Genomic DNA, 11395 nt, shown 5'->3' on the forward strand with positions numbered 1-11395 from the left:
TGTTTCTGATTTACAATAAAATGTCTTTGTTCCTCATGCAGGAACAAATTCTACTGATAAATTATATAAAATTAAATAAATACATTCTACTGTTAAATCTAAAAAAATTAAGCAGGTTATCTGTATTGCCAATTATGGACAGAATCATCTGCTCAATCAACAGGATACAATGAATGAATAACTGAAGCTCATTTATCTCACTTTTAGAACACTTATGTAAAAAAGGATAATTTACACCCATGTTACCTGCTGACAGCAATAATAGGAGGCAATGTAAATAATTGTGAAAAGATGCCTGCTGTGGTGGCCCACACCTGTAATCCCAGCAACTTGGGAGGCTGAGGCAGGAGGATCACATGTCCAAGGCCAGGCTCAGTAACTTTAGTGAGACCCTGTCTCAAAATAAAAATAGACTGGGGTGTAGCTCAGTTATAGCAATGCCCCCTGGGTTAAATTCCAGTACTACACAATGATGATGTTGATGGTGATAATAATAATAAAATGTGGAAGGTTTAGTAAAATGTTTAATGGAAAATTGTATTTTAAAAACACATGTTAAATAATACCTGTACAACACTACAATCAACTAGACCTAAGAGACATCTACAGAACATCCAAAAACATAATAATGAGCATTTTAAAGTGAACATGGAGCCTTCTCCATAGCAGACCATATATTAAGCTTTAAAACAAATGTCAGTGAATATTTTGCCAAAGAAAATGTATAAACACAGCACAATTTTTCATAACTCTCTATATAAAGTATGTTCACGGCAAATTATGCCATTATACATGAGCTCTCTTATTGATTTTTTTGTATTACAATTCTTAATACACCTTTATACCACAATTTATCATATCTCTGTTTGTATATAAGGTATGTTGACACCAAATTCACATCTTCATACATGTATTTTGTATAATGATGACCATCTCCTACCACCATCCTTGCTATTCCCCTTCTCCCTCCCTTTCCCTCCCACCCCTATTCACTGTCTAGAGGTAATCTTCCTCCCCTGCTCTCCCTCCCTACCCCACTTTGAGTCACCCCCCCTTATATCAGAGAAAACATTCGGCATTTTTTTTTTTGGATTGACTAACTTCACTTAGCATAATCTTCTCTTGTCATGTATGAAATAAATAAATAAATAGAATAGAATAGAATACCTTAGAACTAAAAGTAAATAAATAAATAAACAAGTAATAAAGTTCATTGAAACACAAAGATAAAGATCCTAAAATTTCAGACATAAAAAGGTAATCCACAAATGAATTAAAATTAGTCTAGCATTAGATTTTTTCTATTAGCATAACTATATACTAGGAAACAATGAAGTAATGCCTCTAAAGTTCTGAAAATCAATGATTTTCAACCAAGAATTCTATTTCCCACCAAATTATTAGATCAATCAAATGTGACAGTAAAATAAACCTTTTTCTTTTTGCAAGAAAAAAAGAAGATATATAAACAGCCAAAAGGTATATTAAAAGATGTTTCACATCAATAATTATTAGAGAAATGCAAAGTGAAGTCAAAATGAAGTATTACCAAATACATGTTAGGAGTAATATCATTTAGAAAAAAAGATATGGTGAGAATGTGGAGAACTTGGAAGACTTGTTCAGTGCTGTTTTGAATGTAGGTTGATGTACCTGTTATAGAAAACAGTATGTAGTTTGGTGGGTTTTTTTTTTTTTTGAAAAATTAAAAATAGAACTACCATGATATCCAGTAATTCTACTTCTGGTCATATGTCCAAAATAATTGAAATTAGTATCTTAATGATATGAATTTGCACCCTCCATGTTCATTGCAGCATTATTTACAATAGCTATGATGTAGAAACAACATGAATATTTATTGACTGATGAACAGATCAAGAAAACTTTATATATAAATACAATGGAATATTACTCATTCTTAAAAAAAACAGAACCTGATATTGTAATAACATACATGAATCTGAACAACATTAAACTACGGGAAATAAACCTGTCACAGAAAGATAAATGCAACATAATTTCACTTATATGAGATATTCTAACATAGTCAAACTCATAGAAACAGAGAATAGAATTGTGGAGTGGGAAATGGATAGTTGCTACTCAATGGGTCTAAAGTTTCAGTGACCCAAGTGCTAGACAGCAAAGTATCTACAGTTAACAATATGGTGCACTGAAAAATTGCTAAGAGAATAAGTTTCATGTCAAGTGTTTAAACTACAATAAAAAAGAGGATAACTAAATGCATACATTTAAGATGATTAAAAGTATGTTGTTGAACCACAAATATTGAAATTAATAAGCAATATCAGAAGGAAATTTGGAGAATTAACAAATAGGTGGATATTAATTTAGACCTAAATAATGAATGATTCAAAAAGAAATCACAATGGATATTAGAAAATACCCTGAGGTCAACATAACACCCCACAATTTATGAGATGACATGACAGTTGTACATAAGAGAAATTCGCAACTTCAAAACATTTATATTAAAAAGAAGAAAGCCCTCAAATCAGTAATATGATCCTCTAGTTTAATACACTAAAAAAGAACTAAATGCTAACTAAATACTAACCTCATAATAAGCAGAAAAGAAAATAATAGAGAACATATAAACAGAGAATTTTAAAAAGAGTAAAATCGGTGAATATAAAAATTAGTTCTTAAAAAGAGATTTTAAAAATCCACAAGTCTTTAGCTAGACTGAACAAAAAATGAATTATTAACATTAGGAATTAATTAACATTATTATTTCTAATGTTACTGGAGAGCTTTATAAGAAAACTATGAGCTATTTGCATGCTAAACATTAGATAATTTAGAAAAAAATGGACTTTTTTTGAAAGATGTAAACTACTGAAACTGGCTCTAGAAATTCTGGACAGCAGTGTAACAAGTATAGAGATTTAATTAGTAATCATCATCATCATCATCATCATCATCATCATCATAATCATCATCTATCCACAAAGAAAAGCTTAGGTCCAGATAGCTTTACTGGTGACTTCTAGGAAACATTTTAAGAAGATTTTATATCAATTCTTCTCACACTCTTCCAAAAAATAGAAAAGGAGTAACACTGCTTGAATCATCTACTCTTATCCTAATACCAAAACTAGACAAAAAATAAGAAAATAAAAAGCTTCTGACAAATATTCCTCAGAATATAGAAAAATCATCAACAAAATACTAGCAAACCAAATCTAGTGACATATAAAAAGGGATTATTGACTATGACCAATTAGGATTTATTCCTGAATTGCACAGTTGGTTCAACATGAAAATTAATGAATGTAATATACCATATTATTATAACAAAGGGAAAAACATCATCTCAATATACACAGTAAAAACAGTTGGCAAAATCCTTTAGTAGTAAACAACGACAACAAAAATCCTCAGCAAACCATGAGCAGAGTGGGATTTCTTCAACCTGATAGCACGTATCAAAACAAACAAACAAACAAACCTAAAGGTAGCATCATATTTAAAAGTCAATGACTGAATGCTTTCAAAATAAGATTAGGAAAAAGTTGTTTGGTTTGTTTGGTATGGTAAAGCATACGGTAATCCCTGCTACTTAAGGAGGCTGAGGCAGGAGGACTGCAAATTCAAGGACAGCCTTACAAATATTTTTCGGCCCTCTCTCAAAAATAAAAATTTTGAGAAATTGCTGGTGATGTAGTTCAATAAATCAAAGCACAGGCCTAGCCTTCATGAGGCCCTGGGTTCAATCCTCAGCACTAAAAAGAAAATAAAGATCAGGAGCAAGGGATGTATATTCTCACTATTTTAATGAATATTGTACTGAAAGGTGTAGCTAGGGCAATTAAGGACACTGAAATGAAAGTAAACTAAGATTGAAACAAACAAGTAAAACTACCTCTATTGGCAAATTAGGTGTTTTTTTATATATAAAAGCTCCTAACTATCAAGTAAAACAGTATTTCAGGTTATAAATAATTTTCTCAAGCTTCCTGGATACAAGAACAAATTTAAAAAATCAATTTTATTTGTATATGCTGGCAATGAAAAAATTCCAAAAAAGGAAATTCAGAAAATAATTCCATGTACAATAGTTTCAAAAATAGTCAAATACTTAAAATTATATTTACCAAGGAACATACAAGATATGTTGAGTATAATATGCAAATATGGTAGAAATACGTTAAAGGAGACTTACAAAAATGGAAAAACAATACATGCTCATCGATTGGAAGAATTAATAATGTCAAGATGGTCATACTCCCCTAAGTAAATCTACAAGTTAAATACAATGCGTATTTCAATGCCCAGCTTACTCCCCAACCAGGAAACTCAAAAGTTGATTTTAAAATTCATATGAAAATTCAAGGAAGCCAGAATAGTCAAAAAATCTTGAAAAATAAAATTGGAGTACTCATACTTTCTGTTTTCAAAACTTACTACAAAAGTACAGGAATAAAGATAATGGTCTGCTGGCATAAGAAGAGACATACAGATCAATGGGACAGAACTGAGAGTTCCTATGAACTCATATATTTTTGGTTCGCTGATTTTCAACAAGGACCATCAAAGAATTAAATGGACAAATGAATAGCCTTTTAACAAATTGTGCTGGGACAAATATTGGTATATGGTACAGTGAAGATGAAACTTGAAAGCTTGTGAAGTAAACATAGTCAAACACAAAAGCAATGCATTTGGGCTAAAATGTCCAGAATAAACAAATCTGTAGAGACCAAAAGTGTTGCCAGATGCTGGGGGTGGTGGTGGGGGGATGTGGCATGACTGCTGTTGGTATCATGTTTCTTTTGGGGATAATGAAAATGTTCTTGAATTAGGTTTAGCAATGATTTACAACACCGTGAATACACTAAAATCAACTGAATTTAACACTTCAAATGGTAGAATTGTATGATATGAGAATTGCATAACCAATGAAGGAAAACATTTTTTTACACAATTGATTCTTTTAAGAACACTCGAGGAAATCCTATACTCTGGAGCTCATTTGAACATATGCAAGGAGAACAAGGACACAGATCCCAACTGAACAAATATTTTCTTATATACACATTATACATGCTCATATATGCCAGAAATCCTCTAGGAATATACTTGAGGAATGGGTAATAGTAGTTGTATTTGGAGAGGGGAGCTGGGATAATAAGGGCTAGAAAAATAATAGAAGGTTTAGTAATCATTGTATGCACTTCTGAACTATTTAAATATTTTTACCATATTTATGAATTTTTTAAAAGTGTTTCTATCAAATTAGTTTGATATATTAGTTAATGTGTGTGTGTGTGTGTGTGTGTGTGTGTGTGTGTGTGTATGGAAAGCAGTTTAAAATTCAGTTCTGATGACAGGTCAGGGCTGGGGCCTATAACATTGGCTTTTGAATATGCTTTCAGGTGATTTTGATGCAGGTTGTCCTGAGTCTACACTCGGAGAGTCACTTTTGTAAGGAATGCCCCCCCAAATAAGAGAGACTTTGCCCTCAGAGCACAGGGCAGAATGACAAGGCACAAAATGATTCCAAAATAGCTGTTAATTTTAGAGAAATCTCTTTTTGTTTTATTGAGGTGTACATTGTGTTTCCTTCGAATTTTCTTTCTATGTTCACAAAGAACAACAACAACAAAAACACTTGGTAAAAGCATCTGAAATGCCAAAAGGTTAACAGTGGCTGTACCAGGGTAATATGGATTAGTTTTCTCTTTTTAGATTCCATAATGCTGTATTATTACTTTCACAATAATAATTCATTTATAAGAAGAAGAATCACACACACACACACACACACACACACACTTGAAACAACAAATCTAACTAATTTACCCTGAGCCCCAGAGAGAAAAGATGACTTGAAATTCAGAAATTCACTCGCCAGTTGTGGCCATGGGTAGATTTGGAGCAGTGACTCCCTGCTATATTGGATCTGGCAATTTTCCACCTTAACTCACCTACCTCTGCCTATGGTTGTAGGTGACTTCTTCTTAAGTTTCCTGGGGTAGTCAGGCAACTTCTAATTGCCTTCTGCTGGTGGATCCTACCTTCCAGGAACCAGATCTCTATGTCAGTAGATATTCAGGCAGTGTCCCTCCAGCATGCACCCCATGATCATGAGGACAGTCCCTATACTTACCATGGTGCCTCCCCACAATGTCAGTGGTCAGGGCTGGTGTTGTCCTATTGGATCCTTTTCCTCTGTTAGGGGCCAAAACTGATTTACTGCTCCACCTCTGCCCAGTCCCAAGGAGGCTGTGCAGAGCTTTCCACCTCTGCCCAGGACTTAATGAGGCCAAATAGAGCTCTGGGTTAGGTGCATTTCCCCCCAATCCCCTTGTTTGTGGTGATGGAGAAGGAGTTTCAGCAATTTTTGGCTAGTAGCAACCCCTCTAGAAGTCTTTTCTAGCCAGATTCTTAAGAGAACTCACTTCAGGGGATTTTGCAGTGGTTTAATTTGCAGCTGTCTAAACATGGGAAGATGTTGTGTTGATGTAAGGGGGTGATTAGTGATCTGAGGGCTCCACAAAATGATTGCAGACCTTCAGTACAGTTTTCTTTTCACAGCTTGTTTTTAAGCTGTTTGATCTGCTTCAAGGACACTTCTGGTCCCATAATGTTTTAATTTTTTTCTGCCTTTCCAAATGTCTGAAGTGGGAGAATTTAAGAGTTTTCTGCTCCTTCTTTCTCTGACTGTTGCCCTTCCTCCCTGACCCTGCCCTAGTTCATGTTCTAGGTTAGGAAATTCTGTGCTTATTGTCTACTTTCTGAACCTATGTTAAATTCTCTCCATGTCTCACACTTTTTAATATTGAATCATAGAGCATTGATTTTGCCATCCACCTCTCAATTCTGCTTTTCCTTCACTGCTTCCTTTCTGTGTTGTGAGGAGATTGGGAATTGCTGCCTAGCTCCCTTCTTCAATCTTCTCCTCACTTTCAAAACCTGGTTTTTAACAGATGGTAATTTGAGCCAGAATCATATTCCTCAGCCAGAATTCTGTGGGGGAATAAAGAAATGAAAGGCATACCAAGCGCCAAAGGGGTGGGGGAAGAATAGAGTAAATGTGTGAAGAAAATGCATTCACAAAACAAGAAGTCCAGGTTGGGGAAGAGCCATTGCTAAAGAGAAGATAGTGAAGATAATTTGGAGTCTGGAATTGAAAAGGTTTAAAAATAGTAAGGTATGTTTGGACAATTAAGTAGGAGATGTGGGACAAATGAGATTTTAAAATTTTAGTTTTTATAAAATATTTTTGGTACATAATAATTATACAGAATAATGGGTTTCATAATGGCTTATTTATACATGCACAGAACAATTTGATGAATTCCACTCCCCACTATTTCCTGCTGTCCTATTCCCCTCCCTCCCCCATATGCCCTTCTCCTTCTACCTTACTGCTCTCCCTTCTGTTTTCATGGGATCCCTTTTTATATTCTTCTCTTCCTAGCTTCCACATATAAGAGCACATATATGACCTTTGGTTCTCCGAGCCTGACTTATTTCACTTGATATGATGTTCTCCAGTTCCATCCATTTCTCTGCAAATTCATTCTTCTTTCTGGCTGAATAAAACTCCATTGTGTATGTATGCCACATTTTCTTTATCCATTCATCTGTTGAAGAGCACCAAGGTTGGTTCCTTTCTCCTCTCCAACTTCTGCATATGAGAGAAAACATATGATTCTTAACCTTCTGGGTTTGGATTATTTCACTTAACATAATTTTCTCCAGTCCCATCCATATTCCTGCAAATGCCATAATTTTATTTTTCTTTATGGCTGAATAAAATCCCTTTGAGTCAATGTAGTTCAATGTAGTTTTGATTTACATTTTCTTAATTACAAAAGATGTCAAACATTTTTATACATTTGTATTTCCTATCTTGAAAAGTGTTTATTTAGTTCATTTTCCCATTTATTGATTTGGTTACTTTTTAGGGGGGATGGTATGTTTTTGAGATATTTATATTTTCTGGGTATTATTCCTCTCTTAGAAGAATAGCTAACAAGCTTTCCCCCACCCCTCATTCTGTATGTTCTCTTCACATTCTTAATTGTTTCCTTTGCTTTGCAGAAGTTTTTTTTTTCTTTTTCTTTTTTTGGGTGCCAGGGATTGAACTCAGGGGCACTCAGCCACTGAACAACACCCCCAGCCCTATTTTGTATTTTATTTAGAGACAGAGTCTCACTGAGTTGCTCAGCACCTCACTATTGCTGAGACTGGCTTTGAACTCAAGATCCTCCTGTCTCAGCCTCCCCAGCTGCTGGGATTAGTGTCAAAGGTTTTAATTGTATGACATCTGATTCATTAATTCTCAGTATTATTTCTGGAGCTTTAGGAATCCTACTGAGGAAGTGATTGGTTGCATCTATATGTTGGAGTGTGGATTTTCTTTTAACAGTTCCAAAGTTTCTGTTCTAATTCTTATGTCTGATCCATTTTGAGTTGACTTATGTGCATGTGAGAGAGAGGAATCTACTTTCATTTTTCTGCATATAGATAACAGGTTTTCTTAGCACTATTTATCTAAAATGCACCAGTTTTGGTTTGAGTATCTGATTTGGTATCAGGGTGATACTGTCTTTTCTTCAATGTATGTTTATGGCACCATTGTATCAAGTGTGTGTGTGTGTGTGTGTGTGTGTGTATGTGTGTGTATTTTAGGTCTGAAGAGACTTAAGAGTTTATGTGTGGATAACCTTCTGTTGGTGAAATAGGTATGCTGTAATCACCAAATATCACTGTATTAGGGTCTCTCTGAATCTTTTATCTCCATTTTTATTGGTGCATTATAGTTGTACATAATGATGAGAATTGTTTTTATATATTTGTACGTGCACACAAAATAACTGTATATCTGAGTTTTTAAGTGGAGTATTATCTTTTCTGCAGATGGTTACACTGCTATTTGGAACATAAATATTTACTCTTACTATATCTTCTTATTGGTTTGTTCCCTTTGCCAATATAAAGTGATATTTTTCTCTTTTGATTAATTATGGCTTCAATTCTGCTTTTTGGATATGATATTTGCTAATCTGGGATGTTTTGCTCCTCAATTTGGATAGAAGATCACTTTTTTATCTTTTCACTTTCAGTCCGTGGCTATCTTTGCATAAAAGACGAATCTCTTTCAAAGAACATATAGCTAAGTCCTGATTTTTTAAAATTAGTTCTGTTAGTCGATGTTTTTTCCCATTCTGAAAGAAATTTATTGCAAAAAAAATTAAGAGCAAAATTCAGATGCCTCTCCGTGTTTTCCTACTTTAATTATCTACTAGAAAAGTACAGAATTGAAAAGTGTGGTCCCCCAGTTGTGATCAAAACACTGAATATTAAAGAATATCTGGGTTACTTTAAGTTCCTGAAATTTACAGAGGAAGATGAACTTCAAGTTCTAACACTCCTCAAAATAGGTAACAGGAGAGGATTAGATTAAGATAGCTACTAGTCTATGATTTTTAAATATAGAGTTGTGACCCCTTATACTTAGAATTAGTATATAGAGATGATTACTAATACCTGAGTTTTTGATTATTTCTGATGTTTAATTTGTTTCCATCTTATTTGCTTAGCTATACTCCAAGTGAGATTCACCCATTTGTGAGCTCTGGAATATATATATAATTTACTATGGAGTATTTCTTTAAGTATTTTCTGTAATGCCCACACAGTATTCATGAATTCTTTTAGTCTCTGTTTCTTTTTGAAGGTTTGTTTTTTCTTCTTTAAGTGAGAAATGTAGCTTTGATTGATATAGCAATCTTGGTTGACAGTTATTTTATTTGTTCCAAACCATCCTGTATTTTAGAGATTGAGAAATAAGAAGTAATTCTGATTGGCTTACTTTGAAATTTGACCTGACGTTTTTCGCTGAGGCATTTAAAAATGTTCTATCCTTGATTTGTAGTTTTGGATTTTAATCTTATATGTCATGGAGACGTTCTGTTTTTATGTTGTGTGTTTGGGGTGCTGAATGTCTTCTGTATGTGGATGTCCATCTAATTTCCAAGGTTTGGAATGTTTCTTTTATTACTTTCCTGAAGAGGTTATCTGTGTCATTAACCTATATCTCACAACTGTCTTCTATTTCAATGATTCTCACATTTGCTTTATTGCTGTTGTCCCAGAGTTATATATTCTGATCATATTTACTTCTTTTCTTTACTTTAATGCTATATGAATGTTCATAACTTGCCATTTGGTCTTCCATATTTGAGGTGCTGTCTTCTGCCTTGTTGTGCTCTATTAGAGAGATTTTCAACTGAATTTTAAGTTGATTTATTGTGCCTTTCATTTCCAAGATTTCTGTTTGGTTTCTTTTCAAAAACTCTCTCTCTCTTTATTGAATTTCTCATTCATGTCCTGTACTGACTTCCTTAATTTAGTCAGTTATACTTCTGTGTTGTCTTGGAAATCGTTGATGGTCATTTTCATAATCATTATTTTGAATTCTTTAACTGGTATTTCACCCACTTCAACATTCTTGGAATCAATTGCTTATGAGTTATGAACCTTAGGAGATATCATGTTACCTTGTTTTCTTTCATATTTATTGTACACGTGTGTTGCAATTTGTGCATCTATTGGATTGGATTTCTCTCCCACTTTTATGTGTGGTAATTTTTAAGGAAAAGCCTCCCTTTTGTGAAATGTTCTGGGATATCAGATTGCTGTGAGTTTTTCAGTGTATTTCAAAGTGGGTTTTTAGTTGAGTTTTCCTGCTGATACTTTGATGATGATTAGTGTGCTTTGAATACTGTATGTATTGTGTCAGAGCTTGAGGATCCCACATTTTCTGCAGGTCTCACAAGAGTGAGTTCCTTCCTGTAGATCAGGCAATTGTATTGTATATAACAAGGTATAAATGTTTACTCTCTCTCTTCTAAACTGAATATCTCTCTATGTTCTAAAAGTGTATGGGAATAATCTAGATGAAGAGTGATCATAGGTGTGATGATTAAAGTCTTTGTGTTATTTGTTTTTGCTGTAGGAGAGAATGTAAATGAGTGGGAACTGGTGATTCCACTAGCAGCTCCTACTTGGGACCTGGTTATCAGTTTAGGGTTTTTGTCTTCCCTATTTTTTTGTTAAGGTATTATTAAAGTTTGAATGGGGTTAAGTTGTGTATGGAACAAAATGTGCTGTCTCTTGGCTTTGTTGTGATTATAACTCAGTAGCAGAATCTCTACCCATGAACTTAGAGTGTTCAAGTAGATTCCCAGAACCTCACACAAAATGGAGAGACAACAGCAATAATAGCAGCAAACCATATACAACATTAAACCTAAGTACCTGGTGCCTACTAAGTCATGTACATAACTAATTACCCACAAAAACAGGAATTGTGGATCCAGCAATTAGTAACAGCACCAACAATAAATAGCCTTAA

The sequence above is a fragment of the Marmota marmota genome, unplaced genomic scaffold (assembly GCF_001458135.2).
Source record: "Marmota marmota marmota unplaced genomic scaffold, marMar, whole genome shotgun sequence".
Lineage (NCBI taxonomy): Eukaryota > Metazoa > Chordata > Mammalia > Rodentia > Sciuridae > Marmota > Marmota marmota.